The sequence below is a fragment of the Falco naumanni genome, chromosome 8 (assembly GCF_017639655.2).
Source record: "Falco naumanni isolate bFalNau1 chromosome 8, bFalNau1.pat, whole genome shotgun sequence".
Taxonomy (NCBI): domain Eukaryota; kingdom Metazoa; phylum Chordata; class Aves; order Falconiformes; family Falconidae; genus Falco; species Falco naumanni.
Genome location: NC_054061.1, coordinates 12688295 through 12694502, shown reverse-complemented (window position 1 = coordinate 12694502; position 6208 = coordinate 12688295). Strand labels below are relative to the sequence as shown.

The window sequence follows — 6208 nt, the reverse complement described above, 5'->3', positions numbered from 1 at the left end:
CTAGCGGTTACGTGACCGCACTGACAAACAGGCACTACTGCTTTAGGCTGATGTGCAATAGAAAAGTTTCATATTTTTTCAGGCAAAACAAGACCAAAATCCCCTCCAATTCATGTATTTCTGTGTTTACAGTATATCTTTTTTAAGGAGGCTGTTTAACTCCTTTTAAAAGTGCAGGCAAAAAATAAACTGAAATATGATTTTGAAAGAAAATGTCATAACACTTCAGCATTTTGTTTCCTTTTTGGTTTCTCCTGCTGAAAACACATACTGAATTTCACAGAATCACAGACTGGTCGGGGTTGGAAGGGACCTCTGGAGATCATCCAGTCCAACCCCCTGCTCAAGCAGGGTCACCTAGGGCAGGCTGCACAGTCTCATCCAGGTGGGTTTTGGATGTCTCTGGAGAAGGAGACCCCACAGCCTCCCTGGGCAGCCTGTTCCTGTGCTCTGTCACCCTCAAGGTAAAGAAGTTCTTCCCTCAGATTCAGATGGAACTTCTTGTGTTGCACTGTGTGCCCATTGCCCCTGGTCCTGTCACTGGGCACCACTGAACAGAGCCTGGCCCCGTCCTCCTGGCACTCACCCTGAAGATATTTGTAGCCCTCGGTAAGATCCCCTCTCAGCCTGCTCTTCTCCAGGCTACACAGGCCCAGCTCTCCCAGCCTTTCCCCACAAGGGAGATGCTCCAGTCCCCTGATCATCCTTGTAGCCTCCGCTGGCCCCTCTCCAGCAGTTCCCTGATGACCTTTTCCTCCACAAGCTTCAAGACGACCCCCAGGATGAGCTGTCAGTTTGTCCAATCAATTTGTTTCCCTGGAACTGCAACTGTTCTTTACATCTTCCATTTTTTTATTCTTTTTATTGCCAGGCTCTATTAATGAATTTGGTCTACAAAAATTTATAGGAACCCATTTGAGCTATTTCAACTTCACTAGCTAATGCCAGCACACTGATCCTTTGCTCAGAAGCCTCTTGTTCCATGAATGGAGGAAAACCACATTGGTCTCTCTGGTAGAGTGCTGGACACAGCCCTTCACTTGGCACAAGAAATAGATTGGACAGAGTTTGATTAATAAAGATAACTAATTAGAAGCCTGGCCTGAGTCAGCCAAGGCATTTCATATAGATCAGCAAAGAAGCAAAGAGTTGAATTCAATAAAAAATTGGGCTGAAGGAACACAATTTTATATGTCATTGTCTCTGGGTACTGGCTAAAACCTCTTGCATGATGTTATAACAATGATCTTAAAGGTCTTTTCCAACCTAAATGATCTATGATTCTATAAAGACGTCTCGTTGTATTGAATAATAACCTCTTAAGATGATAATAACATCCTTGACAGACATCAAAAATTAAAAACAGGAACATGACTACAGATATTTTAATGCTAAGCAAACAGATAAACGGTAAACATATGCTAACAACAAAGACCAGCTAAGTTCTTCAGTGAGCTATTTTAAGAAATTGTTGATGGAAGATTAAAGGGACTCAGGACACCTCAAGATTGCAGAAGTGGCTTTTCCAAGAATTCCTGTTTGATTGTGGGCAAACCATGCCATTTCTCTGGGCCTTCTTTCATTGTGGATAAAATAGAGGCAATAAGACTTCCTTTGTATGCCTTGTCGTTAGATTTTAGCCTCTTCAGAATAAGCATCGTGTCATTTCATAAAGATACACGTCTGGCACAACTAAATTGTAGATTGGTTCAGCGATGTGGTGCTCCAGCAGCAGCAATTAGTCACTTAAATAAAACTAGATGGTTTTGATTTCAAAATGTTGCAAATACTTTCTAGGACAGAACAACCTACAGCTGCAGGAAAGGTGGTTTAATTATTGAAGAACTTCTTTCTGACACTAAATCCTGTATACTCTCAGAAGCTGGGAATATCCTGCCTCTGGGTCACTGACCGTAAGGATACTCTCAGGCTGGCGAACTAGTAACGGCGCGATGACTGCGTTTGGTTTGTACCTTCTGTTTCTCATTGCACAGTCACAATAATTAGACTGCGCCTTTCCTCCGGTTCTTTTAGCCATGCTTACTGAAAAGGCTGAAGGCTCCTGGCTGTGACGGTCACGCTGCAGCTCTGCAGCGCTGTGCTTGTGATGCTGAGCTGGCGGTGGGATGGGACCCCCCCTCTGCACCCACCGGCACCTGTGCTCTCTCCTGCTGACCGTGTAATGCTGCTGTCTTGTTTGAAACTTCAGCATCTGGGTTTCACCTGACATAATTTCAGGCAAGGGGAATGGCTGAGACTAGCCAGGCACTGTGCCTGTTGGCGCTGACCCACACTGGACAAGTTTATTTTCCATTGCCTCCAGTGGAGATTGTTCTGAACGTCCACCTCATATTTGTCACTCTTGGCCCCTTATTAATTATAACACGGATGTTGCTAAGATACGTCTGAGATTTTTAATAACTTTTTAAGTAAGGACAGCAAACAATCTCCGAGTGGGGCCCCTGGAAGAGGTGAGAAATACAGGACGTGATCCCTTGAGCATGTGTGTTTGTGACTGTGTTTGTGTACCTTCCTGCCTGTCCCCATCCAAACTCTTGTCTTATGAAACCAAACGTTCAGCAGCACGCAGTTCAACAGGCTAAATTTTTTCAGCATTAAGCAGTGTCACCATTGAGAAAGTTAATACTTTGGGAGATGGTTACCAGATCTCCTCTGTGCGCCAGAATCACTGAGCTGCTGGTGGCTCGGTGGCTTTTCAGACATGAGCCAACAGGGCTCAACTAGACCTGATACAAACCAAATAACCACATACCCAAAACATGCCGTCACTGTTGTCAAAGTTGTTCTCTGCTGTCAGCCTGACCCAAGCAGCAATGCTCAACAGAGAATGAAGGTTCTGTTTCTCAGGGAGCTGATAAAATCTCGTTGCTGTTGCCCCTGTGCTCCTGTGGCCTGACTGCATTTTCCATTTCATGCTCAAGCGGGTGCCTGTGCCTTCCAGAGCTGTCAAACATGGCAGATTTCAAACAGTGAAACTCACTTTAAAAATTATCAGCCTCATATCTGCTGATACAGGGCTGTACCAGTTGCCATTACTTTATCCATCCTAATTTTGGCCATTGGAAGGGTGCCTCTGCATGGCTCCCTCGAGAGACTATTTCATGCGCTAACAGATGTCAGCATTGACTAGCTTTGCTGACAGTCATCTGAATTATGCTTGTCTGATGTCCCAGCCTAAGGTTTTCACTTTTCCCAGTCTCCTTACACTTCTCTTTCAGCTGCTTGACCTGAATGACATTTATAAGTTTCCCTTTTTTCCACTGCAGGAAGATCTGCTCAACTTTAGTAAAAGGCCACGGACTTTGGATATTATGAACATAGATGTGACAATGCCTGCTGATGAAAAACGTGGGATCCACATAGCAACCATGATGATGGAGTCAGTCCAGAGATGCTGACTTCTTCCGTCACAGATCTGCGGTGTGTTCATGTTATAATAGTTGATGTTTCCACAAGAGAAACAGAAACTTGGGCACTGGAGGACAGAAACTAAGCTAACTTTAAAATCAGCAAAGGAGCCATTTGTTTTCAGTGACCTAAATCTATTTGCTAATTATAAACACCAGGGTAAATAAGTAAGCAAATGAGTGAGGCCATTCAACGCCATGCTGCAGAAGGTGGGCATTTCCCCCTTTTTCTTACATTAACTCTGTATTCCCATTTCTCTCTCATTAATGTTAGCCTTGGCACTACATTATATGCTCTAATTACCTGCAGATTTTGGCCTACAGTTCATTTTTGCACTATAATTAGTACAACATTCATAAGAGGCCCAAATCTGATGATTAGGAGAGTGCTTGGAAGTGCTCACTTACATTAGAAATGCACAGCATCACATTAAGAGTGGTTTATAACCACCCACAGATGGGATAGCTCATAATAGACATTGTTTTTTAAGTAAGGTGTTTCAATCACCAAAGTACAAGCAGGATCAATTAAGGATATTCAGATGGAAGATAATGAATGTTGTTTTTTTTTATAAATGGAGGTCTCACAACTGGCATAATTAGATCTTTCATCTGCTAGGAAAAAAACACAAGTCATTTGTCAAAGCTGTGGAATGAAATAGTGGCAAAAACATTTGGAGCTGTTTCCTTGTGCAATGGAGACGCCACAACTTCCAACTGTATTGCAGCCCAGCAGCCACGAGCCCCCAGTGACTTTTGCTCATCAGGCTTCAAGCACGTGCTGCAGTGTTAGAATTGCAGCTATCTGCGGAACGGGTGGCTTTGCTGCGGCAAAATATCCTGTGAAAATTGACAATTGCACTTCGTTGAAATCTTCTGGCAAAAAATTCTTCATCATTTCATGTGTCTACAAAGCAAAACTTCTTTGTATCAAAACAAAACTTTCTATAAAGAATTAGGTGCTTTATAATGGAAGTCTAGCATATGCACATTGTTAATATCAGTCACTAGTTTCAGTTCCTTTCGGAATAGCAAACTATCACAAACTCCCTCACAGCATCTGGGGCTCACTCATGTTCCTTCCTACACTGCAGCCTGCTGCTAAGTTTTCTGGTCACCAGGGTACGTACCACGCTTTCCTGCCTTTTGTAGGGCCAGTTCACACACATGCCCATGCAATGCCTATGGCTTTGTATCCTGGTAATTCTGGGTATTCTTGACAGTGGTGGTGTGAAGCTGGACACGTCTTAAGGCACCTAATGGTAGGGTCTGGAATTTGTATTTTCTGGTAATGGAACCATGGCACAAAATTTAAAACCCAAAAAACAGTATTAAGATCAAAATTAATAATAAAGATCCATGTTGGTGCCTTTAACATCTCAAATAGTGTCTACGTTGGTTTAGGTTAAGTTGTATAACTCTTACTAACTTAATGTAAAGCTTCTTCGGCTCCAGTAGCTGCTGCCTTCTCTCAGCTATCCATCCTGGCCCTGGGGAAGGACAGGTCGGACAGCAAACACCACCTTTCACCATGTTGTGTTGAATGGGAGTTGCCACTCCTCTTTCCTTCTTCCTTAAGGTTTTCCAATCAATATTTCTATGATAGGCGTTTACTAGCACGCTCCTGACTTCAGACCGTTTCTCTCTTACAGCCCACTGGGTATGAATTTGTAGAAGTTTATACGTCGTATTATGAAAAATATTAACATGGCAAACTTTTAAGCTGTGCTCATAACTAGTCCTATTTTGTAAGCATTTTATTAGGATTAAATGTCATACTACAGATGGTGACATTGGAAGTCGGTGCTTAATTTGAGTAAAATCTCCGTGTTCCTCTCTGTACAGCCTTGGTTTGGTGAACGCACACCACATCTTCCATCAGTGCGCTGAGGGCAGCAGCCGACCCTCCGTGCTCCCCATCCTACTGTGTCCTCCCATATGTCCCCCACTTGCAAACATTAATTCCCTGCATCACTTTCATAGAGTTGCTCCTCGTTTTTAGCTTGGCTAAAGCCGACACCAAAATAAGCCAATAAGTACATATTGCTTGGTGGCTGTGTTTTCATTTCCCTGTTCTCCAGGAAGGATGATGCTTCCTTTGCTCATCGGCCTCCCCTGCCAAGAGCTATTTCACAGCTAGGTTAGATCGTCTTCAGGAGTGTGCTGGGGAGGACAGGAGGTGCCTTTGACAGCTTCTTCATTTCAATATGATTCAGAGGTTGCTAAGTCCCCATTTTTTGTTAGCTATATCCCCAAACATCCTGTGATGGTAGCCTGTTATGTGACTTCAGCATTTCCAATCTCAACAGGAGTAGTTCCTGGACATCTGCTAGCGAGGATCTCACACAAGTGATGTCAGCTACGGCTCCCCCCCCCCCAGGCTCAGGCACCCTCTGAGCTTCTCTGTGCAAGAAAGACCTAGGGAAAAAATTTTCTTGTCTGAGCATCATAGCGAGCAGAACCTTGCATCTTCTGAAGATGTCCAAAAGAAAAAAGTTAAGCTCAATCTGCCCATTTGAATACACTACATCCAAGGATGCTTCTCCAAGTGTCAGTAGAGGCAAAAACCTGAAGAGCAAAGCATAGCTGCAAACATTTTCTAATTTGGAGAGTTTGAGGGAAATCTGAGAAACTAGGGAGCAGAATCAAAGCAGATATTTATTCTCTGCTGGGTTTCATAAAGTGAAAGGAGCCCTAGGGCATCCCTTTTGAGACCTTCTGTTACACAAATGCCTTGTAGAATGGAACATGACATTTAAAAGCTGTGTTGATCAATGTAT

At 43.4% G+C, this 6208-nt stretch overlaps 1 protein-coding gene across 2 annotated transcripts in view; it reads right to left on the bottom strand.

Annotated features, from left to right (window-relative positions):
* The window catches only part of HTR4 (5-hydroxytryptamine receptor 4), a 154868-nt gene that overhangs the window by 23415 nt on the left and 125245 nt on the right, over positions 1-6208 (bottom strand). The window lies entirely within an intron of this gene.